Below are 23976 nucleotides of genomic sequence, written 5' to 3' on the forward strand. Positions count from 1 at the left end.
ATGTCATTATTCTTTTTTATATATATATATATATTTTTATTTTATTATACAGGATATATAGCGCCAACAGTTTGCGCAGCGCATTACAATATAAGGAAGCCATTATAATTACAATACAATTCAAGCTGTGTGGGGGCTGTGTGGGGATGAATTATTTGAGAATGTGATAGTTCAGTGGTCAGGTTGAGGTGGGATAGGCTTCCCTGAAGAGATGAGTCTTAAGGGATCGCCTAAAGGCAGTCAGAGTGGCAGATAGATGGACAGGTTGGGGTAGAGAGTGCCATAGGATGGGATAGGCTCTAGTGAAGTCCTGGAGGCAAGCATGGGAGGAGTTTACGAGGGAGCTGGAAAGCAGAAGGTCATTTGAAGAGCTGAGGGGACAGTTATGGTGATACTTTGAGACCAGGTTTGAGATATAGCCGGGGGCGGAGTTGTGGATGGCTTTGAAAGTGATTGTTAATATTTTGAATTTTATCCTTTGGGCTATTGGAAGCCAGTGCAGGGATTGGCAGAGGGGGGTTGCAGACACTGAGCGGTTGGTTAGGTGGATGAGTCGAGCAGCTGCATTCATGATAGACTGAAGGGGGGATAGCCTGTGTAGAGGTAAGTCAATGAGGAGGGAGTTTCATTAGTGAGGAAGGGGCGTATTTTGGAGATTTTACGAAGGTGAAGGCGGCAGGATTTGGATAGTGATTGGATGAGGGGAAGAAAGGTGAGGTCCGAGTCAAGGATGACACCCAGGACCTTGGCATGAGGGGAGGGCTGAATAGTTGTGTGCGGCGGCTGTGGCGGTCTCAGTATACCGCAAGCTGTAGCTCACGATATACTGAGCTTAGGGTGACGGGAGGAGGCTAGTTTGTGTACTCCCGTTACCCGAAGGACAACTATGGAAAAGCCCTGACACAGCCCAAACGCTGTTCCACCCCTTAAGGCCTTACTTAGCCTTAATCTGGCTCTGGGAAAAATAAGACTGTTGCTCTCATGGATCACTAGACCAGCAAGCCTGTTTGGAATGCTGAAGCTGAAAACAGCATATAGCCAAGGGCAGGCCCAGCCTCCCTACACTATAGAAGCAAAATACCAACTTGTTAGAACTTAATTTTTTCATGTTAGGTAGGGTGAAGTTTAAAGAACTCTGGGGCAGAAGAAAATTGGGGCTACCTCCTGCACTGCAAAGGTTAGGTGCTGGTTTTCGTCTAGGGTCTACTGTACAATAACAGACATATACTCATCCGAACCTTAGTCCCACCTGGCTGCTGGACTTCTCCCTGCAGCCTCTATCCCTCTTCACTCCAGCGGCCTAAGAACCTGCGAGTCATCACATTCAATACAATGTATTAGACGCGAGTACGCCGAGGGGCATTCCAATGCCGCGGGGCGAGAGAGAGGCTGCAGGGATTGGTCTAGCAGCCATACAGGAACTAGGTTTGGGTGAGTATATCGGCTTTACAACAGAAGCGATTCTGGCGACTTACCTGTCGCCAGATCATATACATACATACACACATACACACATATATACACACACACACACACACAAAGAAGTACCTGGACTCTGAACTTTTAAAGTGAAGCTGAAGTTTTGTTGAGAACTATATACAGTATGTTACAAGAATTTCAGCAAACTTTATTGAGGGTCCTTACTTGTTCTTAGTTCTGTACATATTATGATAGGGTTTGCCAGTGCACTTGCTAAATAAGACATGACATGATCAGTCACAGTGCTGTACTAAGACACATTCCACTACCCAGCATAACTTGAGATGCACAGCAGCATAAAGTTTGGGAAGCCGATAGTTTCCCCTCAAGTTCAGATTTCTGGAAAATGTAGTGAGCCAGTTACACTATATGACCAAAGGCATAGGGACGTCATCGCTTTTATATGAACTTGTAGGACATCCTATTCCAAAACTACCTCCACCCCGTGGAGTGATAGCCAGAAATGTAGAGGCTGTTAACCACTGGATTTTGGCAAGTGTCTGTGAAATGTTTTGCAGATTTAGAGAAAGGAATAAAAGGTCAGGTACTGACACTAAATAAGAAGACCTGGTTCACAATCAGCGTTCAAGTTCATCTCAAAGGTGTTCAATAAAAATGGGTTCAGGGTCCTTCGCTGGTCACTAAAGTTTCTCCACACCAACCTCAACCCTTGTTTTTTGAAAGTGGCTCCATGTACAGGGGCACAGTCATCCTGGAACAAACAAAAAGTCTTCCCCATACTTCTGCCACAAGATTGAAGTGCACATCTTTGTATGCTGTGGCATAAACTGTTCCCTTCAGTAGAAACACTTTAACCTAAAAATCTGGAGGGGCGCTCACAACTTTTTGCCCATAAAAAGGTAGCTGTGATAGTGGGGTTTTCAGAAACCTTTGCCTATATAATGTACATGAGCAGGGAGATGAGAATTTTGTGAGGTCCTGCCCTTGGAGTACTACTGCCATGTTTTGAAGTGTAGATTTGAATTTTTTGATAGTTATAAAATAAATCCTAACTAACCATCAACATGCCCACTTAGGAAACAAAGAAAACGCAAGTGTGAATTGTAGGTCAAAGGGACAAACTACTATTCTGTACTATACACTGAATGTCTTCCAGGCCTGAAAACAGCATGCAGGTGATGTCTTCAAATGCTTTCCAGCAGAGGAGACAAGGTGCAGGGGTATGAGTGCACTGAATAGTCCACAGTCTACTGCACATTACAGGAGACAATGGGATATAGTTGGTGCCTATATAGTACTGCAGACTATGTACAATACTGTATGGCATATGATGGCCAGCAAAGAAGACGTTGATGGTTCTATAGATAGATGGTATCTCACTGCCCTCCTATTTTCTCCAACATGCCTAAGCAACTTATGTAATTTTAAGTTGGGTCGTGTAACTCAGCAGGCAGATTGCAACATTTTAAACCTGCATGTGTTTTCTCCATTATTTTTTATTACCTTTTTAATGAAAATGTAATTTTCATTTAAGAATGAACTTCGGCAGTGTAAGGTCCTGCGAGTCATCACGTCCAATACACTGTATTAGACGTGAGGACACCAAGGGACATTCCATCACTGGAACTTTTTCCCTAGACAAAAACAAGCACTTAACTCAAGAATATCTCTGCCCGTAGCTCTTCCTTACCCTTACCCGCTGCCACTGGAAGCGATTCTGGTGATCAGCTGCCCCGCTATGTGATAGCAATTAAGTAAAATAAATAACATTTAATGAAATGTAAATTATTATTTTTTTACATTTTTAAAGTCCCCCACCCCTGCGAGTGCACGCATATTAATGTAAACATGCATCGGGTACGCCTACATATGAAAATGACGGTCGCACTACAAATGTTAGGTATGACCAGAATGAAAGCAATAACTCTAATGCCAATATTCATGGATATCTCTAAACAGGTCGCCTGCAAGGGATTTTAACCACTTGCTGCCCGGAGCAATTTCTTACATTTGCACACACATGATAAAATCTGAATTTTTGGTTAGAAAACAGCTTCAGACCCATGAAAAAAAAATATATTTTCTGAAAGCAGAGGCCCTGTTGAATAAAAAGATGCTGGTTGAAATTTTTGATGTCGCATGTATTTGCGCAATGTTTATCAATTTTTTTGTTTTTTAGTGCACAGAAACAGAATATAATACCCAATTTTTTGGTAACATATAAAAGATGGGGTCATGGCGGGTAAATAGATAGCAAATATGTCAACTCTTAACATTGTGTGCGTCCGTAAAAAAAACAGTGTTAACTGTAGGCACACTGACGCGTGTTTTGCGTGTGTATGTGTGTGCACGTGGGGCGCGGAAGACTTTCATTTTTTTTTTGATCTGTTACTTTGATTTTTACCATTTTTTTTTTACATTCAACTTTATTGCCATCATATAGGGGGCTAACGACCCCCCTATGTAATAGCAAATATAATGTGACAGGTCCTCTTTATGGAGACATCAGAGGTCTTTCAGACCCTTAATGTCACCTAGGGACCCCAAAGAAGCTGATGAAGCAGAGATCTGCTTCACCGGCTTTTTCTTCTGGCTCTAGGAGCCAGAGAATGTGTACAGGGACACTGGAAGTGATGTAATGCACATCACTTCCAGGTCGAGTGATCGGAGGACAGTTCAGCGGCTGGAAGCCTGCTGATCTCCCTCTGATGCATCAGGGGAGCGCGTGAAGCCGACAGCAGCACCGGCGGGGAGGATAGACACAGTGTCGCACCGTACAAGCAGCAGTGTTCTTGGTATAACCACTTCCAGCGGATGACGCACATTTACGTGAACCCGCTGGAAGTGGTTAAAGTACTGTATTTTGGCACAGTTTCACAAGACGCACGCAATATTTAGCCTGGGTATGTTTGCTATCTATTGACTCGTCGTAACCTCATATTTTACAATCTATATTACAATCTATTGGTATTATATTCTGGGTTTTGTGGTCAAATTTGCAACTGCCATCATTTTATTCTACAAGTTTTGCTCTCAGAATATGTATACTTTGGGTTTTTTGTCGGAAAGAACAGTTTATGCATAGTGCAAACCTGGATCAATCCGGGTCAGTAAAGAACAGTCCCTCTTGTACCACTGTAGAAACCTGTAAACTGTATGTCTAAACCTGGTGACTTTTCAATATTGCAGCACTATTGTGTGCAGCAATGATGGTCACCTAAAATTGCTAATAATATGATTCTGCAGTATTTACACATCCCCCGACCAGCAGCAAAGCCATTAACTGTTGACTGTGTTGCCTTATAAGAGAATTTTTAAAGAAAACAATAAGGGAATTCTGTTCATCTTTATAGCATTTTAAAATCTAAATACACAATGCAAGAAGTCCAAAAATGCTTTGTCTTGGATCATATAGTTCAAAAAGCATTTCCAGGCAATAAGGAATGTAATCAGTGAGCTTCTAATGCTATCCAGCACACTGCAGATGTGCTAAAATCACTTGATTTATGTTTATCGGAGTTCTCTCTAATCTGCTGCAGGTACATCACACACAGACCTCACAGGTTCAGCAGGAGGGTATAGCAGGAGTGTGCTTTCTGAAGGCTCTCCAGTGTAACATTCTAGCTTTCTACATCACCAATCACCTTACAAAAAAAAAGTAATAATCTGACTGGTTGATGTGAAAACCATCTTAGTACAGTCTACAGGCTGTGTATGAAAGCCAGCAAGCATGTGCAAGCATGTACCAGCATCACCAGCATATGTGTTCTAGGATTACCAGATGTACTTACTGACAAAAGGTAGCGGGGAGGACTGGAGCAGTTTAGCAGTATTTGGAAGAAAACCAAACTACTAAGGAGGTAGCATTTGCTGTCTATATGCATCTCAAAGTAGTATTAAGGTCTGGGCGTTTTTTTACCTTAATGCATTCTCTGCATTAGGTAAAAACAGCCCAGCGCCTTTTTTTCTACCCCAGTCCCCCCCACACTTACCTGTCAGCTGAAGAGGGAAGGGGCATGGCCGGCCACAGGGCTGTGTGTGTCTATGGACGCACACAGCCGCTGCGGGCACGAGCACGCACGAGTGCCTCCATTAGAACGATGGTGGCATCCGTGCAGGGGGCAGAGCATGGTGGGGACCCACTAGATAACGAGGAATTAAGAACTTTTAAAGAAAAAAAAGCAACAGCCTTCAGCAAAGGAGGGTCACCTTATAGGAGAAATGTAAAAATTTGGCTTTAATATCACTTTAAGGATTAATCTGCGATTTTGACTGGATTTTTCTAGTTTTAGGAAATAGGTAGTTTTAACTAAGTTTTTTTTTAACTAAGTTTTTTTTTTTTTTTTGCTGTCTCTGACCTGTTGGAGAGATGTCACAAAGACACAACAGAAAGTGAGAGAGGAAATCTCTAAAGAGAAGGTAGATCCCATCTTTAGACAGTGGTCAACAAATTGGATATCCCCACTGGAAAATTTACTTTCATCTACTCATCTAGTGAGAACTGTATAATTTTCACTTTCTGTTCCAGTGACAAAAGGTCAACAGTAGGGTTGCACAGATACCAAGTACAGTACTCGGTACGAGTACATGTACCGATACTTTTAAGCTCCAAGACTAGACTAGAGAAAAATTCAAAAATTAGGAGGCAGCTGTCATTTGTAAGGAGCACACCGAGCTCCTGGGATTTGTACATCTCTGTTTTAATGTACGATTTTGTTTTTATAAATATAAAGGGATGCACAGATACCAGTTTGGGGAGTACGAGTACTGGTACTTGCCGAGTACTTACAAGTACGAGTACTGATACATTTTTGTTTATTGTCATGTGACAGTTTTTCTAAAACAATACAGACTAATGATTTCAGGACAGTGATGGAGTGCCAGAGCCAGGTCCTAGCTGCAACCCATGCAACCCTGGTAGTTCTCATGAAAATGGCAAGTATCTGCGCTGGTACTCAAAAAATATCTGTGCATCCCTAATCAACAGGATGATGAGAGGACATATCTCCCCTGCGGTGACAAAGGCAACATTGCAAACCTGACAGTGTTCTAACACTTACCACTACATCAAAATCTGAAGAAAAAAAAAAGGTTTCAGCAATTCTTCACTGGTCCAAACGTGTAATAAAAAAACAAAATCCAGAATGGTTTTAGTCACAATTTTACTTATTTTATCAAGTTGGATCAGCAGTTGAAGAAAGACGAACTATACTGCTCCTACAATAAACTAGGGTATTATTTGGGTTACTGTATTTCTAGTTTTACCAAGCAAAATTCTAATGTGCCCATCTACTGTGTGAATATCTAATGTACTCATATATCACTTATTAGAACACTGATATCTGAAGTGTGGTTTGTTAACATGAAAGTGGTGGTCTATATTTCTAGAGCTATAGTATTGACTGTTGGTCTAAACATTTCTCCTGATGGCATGAAGGTAAAAAAATTTATCTGTGTAGTACACATAGTCTAAACATGCCTGGACGTTTAAGTAATAATATCTTGTCTTGATATCTTCTACTAAAGTGTAAATGAGAGATTTCTGCACTTTCTTACATCTCTTCTTCCTGAGATGATCTCCAAGGTAACGGTTTTAGGCCACTGACATGCTCAGTTCTGCTAAAGGTGATGTCTGTCAACAGCACAGCATATCTGTGTGGCATAATTACCTAGCTGGATTTCTGCAGGTTTTTTTTTTGCATTGCTTATCCCTAATCAAAAGCACTAGTTTAACAACAGCTGAATAATGAAAGCACTTTAACTCCTCTGATAGCATATACTGCATGTAACATGTTTACAGATCAAGCTAAAATATTTGTTTTAATTAAAGCAGCTTTTGCATTCAAATTAGAGCTGCACCGAAATAGAAATGTAAAAACCGAAATAAAGAAAAATTGTCAGGCCAAAACCGAAAATGTTTTTATTTTGGTTTTTTCCCCATTTTAAAAATATTCTATTTTTATTTATTTTTTATAAACGTTTTAATTTTTTATATTTATTTGTATTTTTTTTAAATTAAATATCTTTATTTTTTACTTTACTTTTAGGGGCTTCGGGGAAATATTAGGGGTCTAAACAGAACCCTATTTCCTTTTTAAAATAGAAAAAGAGATTGAGAACACAGAGTCCTCAATCTCTTTTTCTGTATCCCCTGTTATCAATGAACAGGAATCCTCTATGAGTGTCCCTGTTCATTGATAACTTGAGAATATAGTATGTTTACTGTATCCACAATTATGAATGAACAGGAGTGGATATAGATCACTCTCATTCATTCATAATTGAGGATATAGTACACATACCATGTCCTCAATTATCTACAAACACTCAGCGATCACTGATCGCTGAGTGTATGTAGCATGCCCTCCTCTCTGACACAGGAGGCTGAGCGAGCGGTGCAGGGAGGAGAGCTCAGCCTCCTGTGACAGCGCTGTCTCCGCCCCCACACCACTCTGCCGTACTGGTATAGGCGGCCGAGCGGTGTGGGAGGAGAGACAACGGCCGCTCACAGTGCTCTCCTCCCACAGCGCTCGGCAGGCTGTCACTTTCTCTCCTCCCCGCTGGGAAACAGAGCAGCGCCCAGCGGGGAGGAGAGAAACCTGGGATGTGCCGATGTATCGGCAGGAAAATGGCACTTTCGGCATTTAGCCAAAAGTGCCATTTTCGAACGATATGTTTCGGGGCCGATATATCGGTGCATCCCTAGTTAAAATGCTTGTCCTGCTATTTAGTAAGTACCCCATAAAAAAAAAAACACTGGAGGAGTAAAAATGAAACAATAAAAAGGTAAAAACAAAAAAAAACATTACCAGTAAAAAGGAAAAAAATATATCAGATGTTGGTTTCCAGTCTGTTTACCTAGGTGCCAGTAACAGCTCTCAGACTTACTGTCAGAACTATCATAGTTCTTTATGCATAACAAGCCCCCCCTTCAGATCAGGAGTCCTCCCCTTCATGTCAGGAACCCTTTTAACATCAAAACTGCTAATTTTACTTCGGCGGCCCCCTTTTCCATCAGGGTTCTCAGAACCCCTTTTACATTAGAGTCCTACCAGAACATCAGGGGCTGCAAATGCACCAGTATGGCAGTGGGCAGGAAGTGAACCAGGCCTAAATGGAAATGGACCTCCATCCTTTTCTGAATGGATCTCACCCATCTTGTATTAATGTCATTGGGTTCTCTGATGCTTGGGGCTGGCCAGTGTCCATCGTGCAAAGGCTGTAATGCGCCTAATTGCTCTGTCAGGATCTCAACTGCAGAGTCGGTTTGCATCAACTGGAGCTCGTCTCCCAGTTGACTGAGTTGTATTATGGGTGAAATCAGTCGGAGCTTCAGTGCCACTCTCAAATCATAAAACGGAGAGTTTTGAAGCTACCAGCATCAGGTATCACCTGTTTTTACTTAAACTGTAAGTGATATGGAAGTGTTCCTTGAGATCATAAAAGTGTAAAGTGGTAGCGTTAATAATGCAGCACCCCTCATATGCAGTAGTACATGGGATACAAGTATGTTGTTGATAGCAGTATAAGAGACTAGCTACTACAGCAGGGTTTTGGTATATCCGTATTATGAGCACAGTGTAAACAGTATTTGATGTCACAGCAGTCTATCCCTGGTAATAGTAATCTGGCATACAACACATGCGGCTGGTAACCTATGGCAGTAGTCTCTATGTGTCAGAGTACTCTGACTAGGGGTACTTGCGGTGTTTGAAGAAAATTAACCCTCCACGGGTAGTCCAGTGATCCTTGGCTGTAGGGTAGAGGTTCCCTCCGTCTGCAGATATCTCGTAGGTTTCGTCCCAGGGGAGATAGCAGGGCGCACACTCGTTTTGTGGAACGCCGCTGCTATGCTCTTCCCCTGTATAAATAGGGCAGCCCTGATTGGACAGGGCTGTCGGCGTCTGACGGCCGTTGCGTTCCACTGTGGAACGCAAGCCGCGCGTCTCGCTATGGGACACGTCGGCGCTGCGTTCCAGGGTGGAACGCAACACGCCAAATCTATTACAAAGGCATGATGCTGTATGAAAATTTCGAGGCGCCCCTGAGAAAGACAAAGCATGTGTGCAATCATGCTACACTTGCTATTTGACAGTCTTATTCCTCCTACAATGCTTCATGAGCCTGAAGCTGTCAACCTGCAGGTATCTAAAAAAAGGGGGCAGAGAGCACTTTTACTAGCACAGATCATGAGCCCTATATATTGGGAACCTTGTTTTAGAACTGTACAAATGTCCCATCCTGCACCACAAACTCCTGGATCTTTATTTACACAGAATTTATACAGGAAGATGGATAAGAATAATATAGCTGTAATTTCTCATGAATGGGGACATATGATAAAACTATACACTGTAACTAGCTAATACTGAAGCTGTAATAAGGAAATAATTCTATTTTAATGTAAGCAGAGACACACAGACAGGAAGCCAGACAAGCACACATACACACACAGGTTATTTCTCTTGCATCCTAAGGGCTACTTTTTTTCCTACAAAGAAATGAATATGATTTCAAAGCGTTCAGGATAGAAAATAAATTACAGTTTAAAGTCAATTCATTCAAAATAGCCTTGTTAATAGCATACCATTTTTGTAATACATGCTGTAATTCTGCTATGATTTCACCTAAATGCAAAGAAATGTATTCTCAAAAAGATAACTTTAACTACACTGGGCAATTAAGGTTTGAAAATGGCTTATAATTATGTCCTACAAATTTTAAATAAAATGTGCACCTACACAATGAAACACAGTAAAAGCAAAACAGTGCAATGTATTAAAAGATGTCAATAACAAGCCCATTGTTGAAATACAAATCAATATTTGCAACATTTACAGTAAATGGGAATATCATATTCCTGTTACACTTCTGCAAGCATTTGAGTATACATTTAAAGTGGAACTGTAGCGGACCCAAACAAAGCCCAATTATAAGCAGTTAATGCTGCGTGTACCATGTTCCCATACTGCATATTTCTTACATGCTTCATGGTGCCAAGATTTCCAAACACTGCTGTGATCACTACAGTGATGACCTCCATAGGGTAATCCTGCGGATGGTCACATAGAATTTCTAGGCCCCTGCCCTACAGTGCATCCCAGTGGTGTCTAAAGATGCAGAGATGAGAAGGCAGGACACACGTGCAATACAGTGACCTCCAACAAGAAAAAGAATATAAAGAACACACATAGGTAAGTACATTTCTAACTGATCATTTCATAAAAACTTGTAAACAGCACTATGGATTTGATTCAAAATGTAGGCTATTTTCTGACTAGATAGGATAAAGCTTGTGCATACAAAGTCATAAAATTAAATTATAAATTAAAAGTATATTAATAGCAAAATTATCTCTCTCGCTACATATTAACTGTATTATCGTGCTGAAAAGATGAATTTAACGATCACAACAAACAATCCAATGAAAAAAAAAAAAAGTTAATGCTTCACCCCTGCAGATAAATCACTATTAAACTATGGGTATAATAATTAAAATTTTCATGCATTTTAGAAGATTAATTAACAGATCTTTCTCCTCCATTGCAGCTCTTGCTCACATTTAGCCTCTCCATTGTTCCACTGCTGCCAGTATGAAGCCATACCATCAAAACATATTTATGAATCTGTTAATGGACAGGAAAACTACACAACAGGTACAATCCACACACTTGAGCAGATACAATAACCTTTCATGATTATTCATTTTATGACTAAGATCACTACAGATAAGCTTGGCTTACCGTAAAACTGAGCATATCTTATTTACTAAACGCATATCCATCAAATGCTGCGAATATAAATCTAGCCATGATCCTGGAGATGAATGCCAAATCCCTGGAGCCTCTGACAACCACCCAAGATGACCAATGCAGTACCAGCAGCAATTTATATCAGTTCTTCATGGGGTGTCGGCAAAGGATGCCAGACATTTTTTTTTTTAAATATTTATTTCAGTCATAATCTACTCTGCTTGCTCTGTATTCTTGAAATGCATATTTACTTTAGAATCAAAGAAAATAGCTGGCAGAATATTAAGAAGTGTGACCAGTAAGGGCTCATTTAGACAGGTTCTTTTATGTATTCCTGGTCTGAGGTGCGAGTCAAGCAGCAGGGGATCTGTGTGAGCCAAGTTCTTTTCGGCTCAATGTGGAAATGTCAGACTGCAGTGCAGCCCTGATCCTAAGGCTGGCCATACACCAGTAGTGCGACGACATGGTGATGAGTTTATAAGTTAAATGTGTATTGGTATTGAGTTATGTTTGAGTGCGTTATGCTGTGTGACCTGGTTATGAAAAGACTATCAGCACCATCCCTCGTTATCTCCCATTGTTCTCTGAGGGAGCTCAGAACAATGACATTCTGGCCAGGCTGCTGCTATGGCTGTCTGGAGCTATTTAGCAGGTGGACACCTGTGGTGTTGTGAAGACAGGATTTCTGGGGAGGGGAGGGGGGATGTGATGGGATTATATTCTGATCTCATCACTTTCTGTATAAAAGTTTGTGCAGTTTCTCAATAAATCAGAGTTTGTTTCACCTACACTCGAGCCTTGGCTAGTGACTGGGGAAACTGGGAGCTAAGGATCTTCAGGTTGCAATATCTCCTCAGCAAGGAAGAAGACAGCGGCGGACATACTCATCCTGAGTACGGGGGTCCGTCACAAGTAGAATTTAGTTCACAAAAATGTTTTATTTTAACATTCCTTTGTCTAATAATGGGGTCAAACCAATGATCGTTTTCAACTGCAGTGACGAGAAAAAAAAATCGAAGTAGAAGGATGGAATTTTTTAAAAAAATCAAATGTAAAACTCAATGAAATTTCAATGCTCCATCTAGTGGCAGTAATGCAGTGTGAATGGCTATCGCCAGCGTATATCTCTATTGTGTAAATCAGCCGCTTAGTGTAGTATAAAACTTCTGATAGGTAAATCATACATATTTAATAGAAGTCAATACATCTAAACCTGTAAAGTAATAGCACAACCCATTGTCTATGATCGACAGGAGATCACTGCTCTTTCTTGCATTTCAAAGTCTGATCTCTGCTTTAATTAGTTCTGAAAGGGAATATTCTTACTTGCACATCTTTACAATATACGTTTAAGCTGGCATAAAATATTTTGCTTTAAACAGATCTATAATAAAATCGTAATTCATAGTTAGTTGCCTGTCTATCATGCTGATCCCCTGACTTGAATACTGTGAGTTACTAGCTATAATCAGCTCAGGTGTTCTCATATTTAGAGGCATTACCCCCATAACATTACCGATTACAAAATGTCAACACACTGTTTACTCATAATTCTGTAAATTAAACTTTTTAAGTTGCTTTTCGTTGGAAATGCAACAGCATATGCTGATGTAGTACTGTCTTTTGGGCACTAGATGGTGCTGTGGTGCAAAGCTAGTCTGTATGTTATTTGTCTATGTGCATACTTGTCTGTGATAGAGAGGAGGTTATGTCTGTATATATGTTTTCTTCTCTATGATCTATACCTTTCCTGTTGATGCTGTATTTTTATCTACATATATTCAACGTTCTTATAAGCAAGTAAAGCTTAATACAGCATTCCTCAAGATCTCAGTGCTCCAGCTAAACATATAAGCAAACACTTTTGAGTTTCTTTTTTACATCCTGAACTTTGAGAATTTTGCATCTTCACCGTGAGCTAATTTATCACACATAGTTAAAACAAAGCATACAAAATTATTTTTTATGACTATGATAGGGTACATAGAAGAATCCTTGTTCAGCGTTGAACAGTTTATAATAGGTAAATAATAGAAGCATTGTTTTCACTTGGCTCATTACATCTGGAAACAAAAATATATAAAGTATGTATAAAAAAAGATAAAAAAAGGTCCAATAAACCTAAATTAGTAACTGCCTCAATTTATAAAGTTGTTAACATTAGTTACAAATGAATATATAAAAAAAATTGACATAAAGTATATTTTCCCCCAAAATTAGATTTAGGGCCTAGTTACACTTTTCTGTTCTACTGTTTTATATCAAGTGTTAACTTTTGTGGTAACGCACAAGAAAACATTTTTTAAAAAAATGTACATGCGGCATATTTTCACACATTACAGCCTGTTGTGGTACACTGCAACATGTGTGTTGGAGCTGCATTGCCTTAGTGCATTGGGGTGCCAGTCTAAATAAATTGCGCTGCAGCAAGCTAACTCACATAATGCAATCGCAACCCAAAAGTGTGATTCAGCCCTAGAGATACACTTCAGTGACAACAACCCTTGCTGTCTCCCACATACAAATAGTCTGATGTAGAAATGAAAAAAAAAAAAAAAAAAATTACTACAAAAGAAGTTTCTGACAGCCACGAGTTTCAAACCTGTCATGGAGGTCTGAATATGACTGGTGATATGGAAAGATAAGAGAAAGGAAGCATCAGAGCACAGACTTCAGAAAGTTTGCTTTCACTGACTCCCTGAATCACAATGATGGGTGGTCTCATTGGCCAATAGAAATGTGTGGGAGGAGTAGGCAAGTTTTATCATTAAAAGTAAACAGTGCCATTGTCTGATCTAAATGACTCGCCATGCTGGCATAGAGGAGGCAAAGAAAGCCACTGCAGGTATGCATCTCGGTGCCTGCTCATTACACCTGCTAGCTGCTTTATTTTTCTTTATATTGCAAAGTCACTTTAAAGCACGCCCGCAATGCTATGGCTTCAATGTTTTTTGAGTCATTGACTTGGAAGAAGTATAAAAGATAATTTTCTGACATTTACGTGTTGTATGCAAAATTATTGCAGCCAGAGATAGCCGAGCAACTATCATAAGAAGAACGCCAGCAAGGCAGCCTACACATTTCTCTCCTGGCAACTGTACTTTATGTTTTTTTATAACAAGCTGCAACAGGGAGTTATCGGCATGAATTTACCCCATCCCTTTGTAGCCCTAACACAAATGCTTAGCTAAGCCAAATTTTTTTTATGTACAGGGACATACTGACAAACACATGTTCCCAAGAAAGGTCTGAATCCCTGCATATCAAACCACCTGCCAGAGTCCATGTGACGTTTTAGACAAAGTAGAAAGTTTGCAGGTTGAACAGAAAAATTAATTTAAGGAAGGTAAAGGCTACATCATGTACCTAGGTCATAGGATTGCTCACCTTAGATACATACTACATAAAATACATTTCATGAAAACTCCAACAACAAAAAATAAAAAGTGTGTACTGGGGCTAAACCAGCATTTGCCCCAAAGCGGTTTTTGTTTTTCCTTTTTCTGGATCAAATGGCTTACAATGAAAATGCTAACCATACACTGGGCAATTGTGTTCCTTTCCAGCAACGTATAACTGCAGCAATCTGCCACCTATGGCTTCTGTGCATCACAGTTTAAGATGGATAAATCATTTAAATGAAACTGGAAAAAGATCAAAACCACTCGCAAAAGGCGACCTTGGTCAATGTCCATGTCAATTTCAACTTTATTGTCAATTTGAATCACTTGCACATTCTTAGCCGAGAAATTAATGAAATTATGGGTGGCAGATTGCTGTAGCTGAGAGCAGATGGAAAGTTTCAGAAAGTCTGGGCAACATTAAGGGGCTGATTTATAGCATGTTTGCCCAGTGCATTACTGAAACTAAATGGAGTATAGAAAATATCTATGTTCCTCGGCTCCATCTAGTGGCAGTAATGTGCTGCAAAACTCATTCACACAGCTATACGGGTGACTGCATTATCAATCAGCCTCAAAGTGTTAGAATAGGTAAAACCTAATGATCCTTTCTTTTATGTTACATACTATGTTCCTAGAACTACAAATAATAGACATAAAACTGTAAATATGAAGAGGCAAAGCTGTCAAAAGTGAGGTCTCAAGCCTGTGCTTCTCGTGCTCCCCAATGTACAAAACTATTAAAAATATGTTCCCATTCACAAACTGCTATCAGAGCTTCAGCTTTGTTTACTGCACCATATTAAAATAAATACAGACTGCACATCTGCTGCAGTTAGCTAGTCCAGAGAATGCAACAACAGCCAAGAGGGATGGAAGCCGATACCCATGTTTGTTACAAAAGATGTTGGATGTATTTCAGCATCTAGTGCTTGTGTGTACGACAAGTTACTATGACTAGTTTGCATACTTGGTTGTCTGTTATAACTGCTGGCACCCCATAACAATACCCCCCATAATCCTAATACACAGCATGAGATACTGGCATGGAACAAATAGCCAACCGCTTGTGAGAGACATTGACAACTATGAAGAAATGCGAGCTTGCTTGGAGAGGGCTGCATCAGAGAACTGTCAAATATGTTACATATTTAACGTACTGAGAGTTTCCCTGGCTTTAGTCAACATAAATGCATAAGAAAATCAGAGAATGGGGACTGGAAACTAGCTACGCAGTCACTTAACTTACGTACCCCATCCTTTGTCACTCAAAGCCCTGTAAAAAACAGCATAATGAGTAGCTATTAGTCTGGCTATAACAGACTAATTGGTATAATGCGATCTGATATTTTGCCAGGGGTTATTCTGTTTCATACTCAGTTATGAAATAAGTACCAAAGAGTTAAAGCATACCACACACTCATCACTCATCCTTTGATTTGCTTTATTGCTGCGTTTCTAAGCTCAAACTTAATTTTCAGCTTAGGTACTAGTGTGTAACAGCTTGAAGCTCCATCTGTAACAGTAATTACACATAGTTAAGAAATTAGTATTTAAGTATGCAAAGTGGCAAAGCTTTGGAATATGTCATACTCTTAAAAGCATTTCCACTAAACAACAACATTGACACAGGCTAATTTTTACAGTCAATCCAGGTGGTTAGCTATTCACCTACTAAATAGAATGCATCTAGAATGGAAGGTGTTCACACAGAAATATTCAAGCTACCACTGCCGATCTCTTTTCTGAATGGGCATGTTGTCGTTTTATCCTTCACTTCCGATTTGAATACGGACCTGTAATCAGCATGTGCATACCATATCTCTTGACACCTAAAAAGTACTTAACAAGGGGTCAATTTATAAACAATGTGCAGAGTTAATCGCCTTGTAAATCTCTGTGAACATTCGTTCTGTGCGAATAGAGGCAAAAATTAACACGCTTAGTATATTTGTGTTTTCAGGTCAAATGTACCATTCAGACAATAGCACATTATGGCCACAAGATGGAGCTGAGGATCGTTTCCTATGCTCATTAGTAGGGATGCACTGATACTAGTATCGGTGCTGATGCCAAATATTTAGGCGAGTACTCGCACCCGCCCAAATGCTCCTATACCTAGCCTGATACTTGAGCTTCCGGTGTCACGAAGTCAGGCAGGTAGTCATTACACACTGCCCGGCTTCCTGTTTGGTCGGGAAGCTGGCCAATTAGGAAGCCGAGCACCGCTACACAGCACCCGGCTTCCTGATTGGCCAGCTTCCTGATTGGCCAGCTTCCCGACCAACAGGAAGCCGGGCAGCGTGTTAGGACACGCTGCCCGGCTTCCTGACACCGGAAGGGAGCATGGAGCCGGCTTCCCGGCCCATCAGGAAGAAGGGCGCCACTTCATTACATGGCGCCCGGCAAATGCTCCAATACCTAGCCGGATACTTTACATTTGTTAAGAAAGAACAATCCTTCCCTGATTTTTGATATATAGTGTCACTTCAAGTGAGACCTCCAAACAAAGAGGTAACAAACAGCCATTTAATTGTGTCAGTATTTATTTTTCGAATATGCAGAAAGGCGAATTACCTACATCAGATTTTAGCTTAGTATAAAGCCAATAGACTATTGTAGTAGAGCATTATGGAGTTTAAATGTAACAACAACAACCACGATATAAGTGTATTTATTTGCTCCTTTGTTGGAAAGGGGAACTATAGTGTAATACACATTGTGAGGCTTTACAAATCTGATATGTAAGTTTTCTGATGCGTCTTTTACATATTTGCTGTAATATTTCATATCGAGATTAAAAGATCCTCCATTCCCTTTAGTGGTGAATCTATACCCTAAGCAGGATGTTATTTCTGATGAACAGCTGCTGGGGAAAAAAAAAAAGAGAAAAACCTAAATATGCTTTGTTTGCAGCTCAGAAGTCTGAGCTTGGTCTTCCACATTTATTTTTTTTTTTTTTTCCCCCTGCAATGTAAATGTGTGGCCTTACTTAATAACAATGAGAAGTTGAAGGGGTTAGACCAGCGTCTTTGGTGCTTTTAGATGTGCTTTGGACATGTAAAAGTATACCTAAATTTACCCTGTATGTATCCTTTAAAGCCCACATTTTTCTCCCCCGCTTATATGCAGCCTTTTATTAAAAACAAAATTTTTCCAGGTGTCCTTGGAGAGGGCTAAAGACATCACAGGACCGGTTTGCCCTCTTCTTCCTATAATGGGGGGTGGATCCGAAATACCGTATCACTCTCCTGTGAGTTTAGGATTATGGGCATATCCTTGACACTTTGGATTCACTGAAAGTGGGTTGGAGGATGCTGGGAATAACTTAATATGGGAGAGAAGTGGCAGTCTGTGGTGGACCATGCCCAATATAATTTGGGAGCAACAGGGGTGTGATATTTTAAAGCTTTGTCCGAGCTGGAGTTGGACTTGAATCTGACCCAGTCACTATCATAGCAAAAAAACAAACAAAACTTTAAAAAAATTAACATAGTGACAGGAACAAGTGGGGAAGAATGACAACATCAAAGGCACCATACAGTGCTGGATAATTCTAACATAACTGTAAAAGTAAGGATAATTTTACAAATTCCCCCTGCTCCTGTGCACAAGAGAAAAAAAACACTGTTATAGGCAGATACTATATTTAAATGACCAGTTAGGACCATTTATATGACCTGTGTTTGTTGAGACAATAGTTCATAAAAAGTGTGAAATCCATTCGCCATCTTTATTTATCCAGGTGCATCAGTTTCTGTTTATATTCCTGTTCGATGTTTACACTTTCCCTGGTATCCAATACCGCCAGAAATGTGTAAAATATAGTTATTACCTACTGACTTTCATTGTAGGAATGTGTTAATTATTCATCTTAATGTTAATTAGAATTGAACAAGCCAGAGATTTCTGAAGCACAGTTGAGCCAAGTAACCACACAGCCAAGAACAGACAAAATCAGTGAAAACCTAATGACTAAACCCCATCTGGGGACAGACATGTATTAACTGAAGCAGCCATTCCTAAACATTTTATCTTTTATGACTTTCAGAGCAACATTCAAGCAACTGAGATGCTGCTTTTTCAAAGAATGTAGTAGAATGGTTCAACGTTTAGCTTGATACCTATAGGGTTAACAGTTCCATAAAGCTTTCTATACCTGGCTTTGTTTACATAGTGGCATCAAGCATCAACCTACTAAGCATATGGTTGGCCAATTAGATTTTCTAGCTTTGGAGTGATCTCTTCCAAATGCTACCTATAGTAAGGGCAGATATTGCACTCCTCTAATTATTCTGCCCATGTATAGTTGTCAGTAGCTAAGCTACAGATCTATAGGCCCCTGTGCAAATTTCGGACCTAGGCACCATCCTTTACTGGACACACACATATTCAGTGCAGAGCTCTAAATAGAAACTTCTTAGGGTACGTGCACATGAGAAGTGTTGCTTCTGTGTTGGCCCTTTGAAGCCTTCTTGCACAGCTTCTATAACGGGGTGGATGCCCCTCGGGTACACCAGGCATTGCTAAATGATGGCAATACCAGTTATGATACCAAATATAAATCTTTATCTTAGTAAAATATTACTTTTTACTCCAGGAATCAACTCCTAATTTCTCCTAACTGGGTCCTAATTTCAGGGACAATGACCAGTTGCTCCCTATTACTAAGGAGTAGTAGTCAAGAAGTCAGATTGGGTATCTGTTTCAAGTTAACTCACAACCAGAGGACCTCTGGGGGATGTTTCAGATTACAGTGGGATAACTTATTTAGGTCACCTGAATCCCCCAGGTATTCCTCACACAGATGCAAACGATTAAGTTGCAACCCAATCTCTCAGTTAGTACCTTTCCATCAGGACCTTTCACACTACACAGGAATCATTAGATGGCCACACTATTGGACTGCATAGAAAAGAAGACGTAACTTCGCTTCAGCAGAAAAGTTCTAAGTTACAGCATTGCAGCAACAATTCTACACCATAACAAGGTGCAATCTCTCTCTAAGTTCAGGAACAATACGGCTTTCCATGAGTTTCCTTCAATAGCAGTAATAAAGGTTCACCTAGTAACATCAATCTCAGATATGATGCAGATTTTCTCCATCACACAGCTAAGGCAAAAAGCTCCTTCCTCAGTTCAAATTGTCAAATTTAAACAAATAGCTAAATTTGGGCACCCAGTGCTTTCTCTCACTCTCTCCTGATTGGAGGAAATCTAACAAATCTTCAGAGAAAGGGAACAGCAATCACAACAGACTCCAAAACAGGAGAATAACGTTCCCTTATTAAAGGACCAGCTAGCACTTCAAAAGCAAAAAACATCTGAAGACACCTCTATGCTCAGATACACACTGTACTTAAAGTGCCACTAAACTCATGAGATCAATCTTATAAATTAGGGCTGGTAATGATTAAAATTTTCGTGTTCGATTAATCTAAATTTTTTTAAAAATTGATTAATTTCGATTAATTATAACGCACATACAGATCCAACTACATTGGCCTATACACATACAGCACAGCAATGAAGTAATAAAATGAACTAGGATCACAGTACTCCAGCACGTTATTAATCTCACGTGCCCCACTCAAGATGGCCGCCGCTTGAGTGGGGCAACTCAGAATAATAATGTGCTGGATTACAAATGTATTTACATAGTATAGTAAAACAGCAAAGCGCTAAGGGTGATTTAAACATAAGTATTAGCTTAATATTTGAAGTAGCAGCACCTGTCCATTCAATTCCATGTAAGGACCTGATTGCAACATAATATCAGTAAATTTCAATGGGCACATTTCTGGGAGTGAGATGGGGGGGAAGGGGTTAATGGAGAGCCACATAGTGCATATATATAAAAGTTTAAGATAAGACAGAAGCTTGGTGCTTCTTGGGCAAACTCACCAGCCCACGTGACTCCGTCGGCTAACGAAGGGAAGGGGGGAGGAGTCCGGTGACGTCACAGACATCGTCACCAGACTCCTCCCCCTTCCCTTCGTTAGCCGACGGAGCCACTTGGGGAAGGAGTCCGGTGACGTCGATGTCCGTGACGTCACCAGATCTCCGACGGGACTCCCGGAAGCTGGCGGAGAGGTGAGTCTTTTCATTTTCGATCAAAATAATTTTCACCGATCAAAAGTTTAACGATTAATCGAGGAATTAATCGTTAATTTTCCCCAGCCCTATTATAAATACATTCAAGTATCCTAACTATTAACAAAAATGTATCTTATTTGTGTATCACTCAGCTGTAGATCTTCAAATAATCTCTGAATTGGTGCTGACACTGTCCTTCCTTCTGGAAGGTGGCTACTTTTGTTCCCCATGGTCCCTGTGTGTGTTGTAAAGAAGTCCACTCCTCTAAGCTCACCCCTGTGGTGTACTACAATCTCAATACACATTAGTAAACTAAATGTGAGATTGTAGTCCATCATGGAAGTGAGCTTGGAGTGGTGGCTACTTTACAACACAAACACAGGGACCATGGGGAACAAAAGTAGCCCCCCTCCAGAAGGAAGGACAGTGTCAGCACCAATTCAGAGAAGATTTGAAGATCTACAGCCGAGTGATACACATATAAGACACATTTTGGTAATAGTTAAGATACTTGAATGTATTTTTTAAGATTGATTAGTGTCACTTTAATGTAAGTGCTACTGCATAAGCATAATAAGGGGACCAGGTCACTGGTCACAAAAGTACTGAGGACTATGCTGGTCTCCTTTGGCTAGTTACCGATGTATGGCTTTAGAACGTCTGAGTCACAAAATGGAAGCAGTATCTATTCCAGATGGATACCAGTGGTAAATTATACAAACCCGTTTATATAGCTGATTACCAAGTGCGATGGAAGGTTTTCCACACCTTTCTGTTACAGAAATCTACTGAATAATTGCAGTATGGTATACAAAACTATAATGCACAGCGTCTGTGCTTTGTTCATGTAACAGAGCTGAAAATGTATACGTGTAAAAGGGAGAAGTATTTTGTGTGGGTGTGTCGAGGGTTTTCAAATTATTGCAAAACTGCTAGTGTTCTTCTGCATCATGAAATGTGTAGATGTTCTCTTGAAAAATGTGTTTTTTTTTAATGCAGCGTAGAGAAAAGAAAAGAAAAAGAAAAGCAGCAGTGATAGATGCCGCTTTATGTAACAGTCTGAAAGCTCTTGCCCATAGCCATTTCTGTCTGTGTACTCCCTTGGTTTTACTGAACAACTCCAGCATTAATGTGGAATTGCTGCCAAGATTTTCACCAACTGTACGCTGTCTACTATCCAGCAAGATTAATTGTCTGTGAATACTTCTTTTGTAACAATACTTGCTTGGGCTAATGCATATCATTGCCTATATTCAGCAAAATGACAGATACACCTTGACTGTCATTTCTGTGAACTGCAGTGTAGCCAAATATTTGTGCTTAAGTTTTATCTCCTTATAGTCCAGTATCCCTGTATGCTATGATTGGGGACGGATATACAGGTGAAACTCGAATAATTAGAATATTGTGCAAAAGTTCATTTATTTCACTAATGCAACTTAAAAGGTGAAACTAATATATGAGATAGACTCAGTATATGCAAAGCAAGATAATGATTTTCATGAAAACAGCTCATGCTACTACCGGCACTTTTCTGCAGAGCTTTATGCTGGCAAAGCTGAGTAACAGACTTGTACTGCAGGAGGAAAAGAGGGGGGTATCAGACTAGTTATTTTACTAAGTGCTGATTACTGAAAGCACTGGGTATAAACCTGGCCCTACACCTATAGATTATCTGCAGATTGTCTATGGTCAGATGGAAAAAGTGCAACAGATTCCCCCATCCACGCTAAACTGTGTGGATGGAGGAATCTCCCACTGGCCCAAGCTTCAGTATCTTGCTAGTCGGTATCGCTGGCTCTCAAAATACCTGAACAATGCCTGCATACAATCAGATTGTTCAGGTATTTTGAGAGCCAGCGATACCGACTAGCAAGATACTGAAGCTTGGGCCAGTGGGAGATTCCTCCATCCACACAGTTTAGCGTGGATGGGGGAATCTGTTGCACTTTTTCCATCTGACCATAGGCTGATAGAAAAAAAAAAAATCTATAGAAAACCTATAGTTGTATGGCCAACTTAACTAATGCCTGTTAAACTGAAGAGTCATAGTTAGCTCCACTTTCCTGTTACAACAGTCTATTTAAATGGAGGTTGTTGCAATGTCGACTTGACTGCATATATACTTCTGTGAATTCAGTTGGGCTCTACACAATTTACATTTACAGTAATTATTTTTTTCCAAGAAACACTCTAGAATGCATTCATAGACATGAAGACATAGACATAGATGTTAATGAACGTAATTGTGAGTGTTTGAACTTGCATATGGTTGCATGGTAAATATGTGCCCCGCTTTGCGCCAGATTGTATGTTGCTAGTGTAATGTCTGTTCATAAATAATTAAATAGTCTCCCGGAAAGAAGACTCATAACTCCAGGCAAAAAGTTTAGCTGTTGATTCTAGTGGTCATTGGGACTTCTTAAGTTGTGATTGTTTAGTTAGGTGATGCGCCGGTTTTAGACAGCCGCAGGACAAACGCAGATGTAATCAGTTGCAAACTATCGCCAAACACTCACAATCAAGAAAATAGCGCAAAACAGGCGCACATCTTAACAGGAACTGCACAACATATTTGCGCTTAAAAAAAAAAAGTGATCACAGCAAAATAAAATCGTAATTTTGAACGGAGAATGAGATTCTTTACAAGAATTTGATCAGAAATGCAATTTCATGGTGGTTGGTTTTAAATTTAAAAGGAGAACTATGGGGTAAGGGCTTTCCCCATAGTTCTCCTTAGGGTAACGGGAGGACACAAACTAGCGACCTCCCATCACCCTAAGCTCAGTATACCGCGAGCATACTGAGACGCAGCTCAGCTCCGCAGCTGAAGCGGATCCCGACAATTATGTTTAGATTCGCCCAGCTGCGTGAGTGACAGCTGGCTCTGCCTATCTTAGGCACTGGTGATGTAGCCCATGCTTAAGAGATGCATGCTGGGAAGGTTAAAACACAGTGCATTTCTGGGAAATCTCATATATGAACTGCATAATCTTGTGAGAAGGTAGAAAAGCATTTATTTTCCCCCTCAAATGATGTACATGGTCACATGTCCTAGTCACATAGGCCAGAGTTTCAGGACATATGGTGAAGGGAGATGGGTTAACCCGCTCTTCGTAAAAATGGCCGTGAGAACAATTGGAAGGAAAATAATGATAAGGTATGCAAAGAATACAAAGCCGGCAATTATCTATAAGTGTAAATTGTCATTACTAAACATTTCTAAAGGTGTCTTTTTTTTCACTTTAAATATATGGGTAAAGATCCTCTTTAAGCCAGTCACAGAC

At 40.2% G+C, this 23976-nt stretch overlaps 1 protein-coding gene across 2 annotated transcripts in view; it reads right to left on the bottom strand.

Annotated features, from left to right (window-relative positions):
• The window catches only part of COG5 (component of oligomeric golgi complex 5), a 244561-nt gene that overhangs the window by 192764 nt on the left and 27821 nt on the right, over nt 1-23976 (bottom strand). The window lies entirely within an intron of this gene.

Source organism: Nanorana parkeri, unplaced genomic scaffold (genome assembly GCF_000935625.1).
Source record: "Nanorana parkeri isolate BGI_ZX_2015 unplaced genomic scaffold, ASM93562v1 scaffold1276, whole genome shotgun sequence".
In the NCBI taxonomy this organism is placed as follows: Eukaryota; Metazoa; Chordata; class Amphibia; order Anura; family Dicroglossidae; genus Nanorana; species Nanorana parkeri.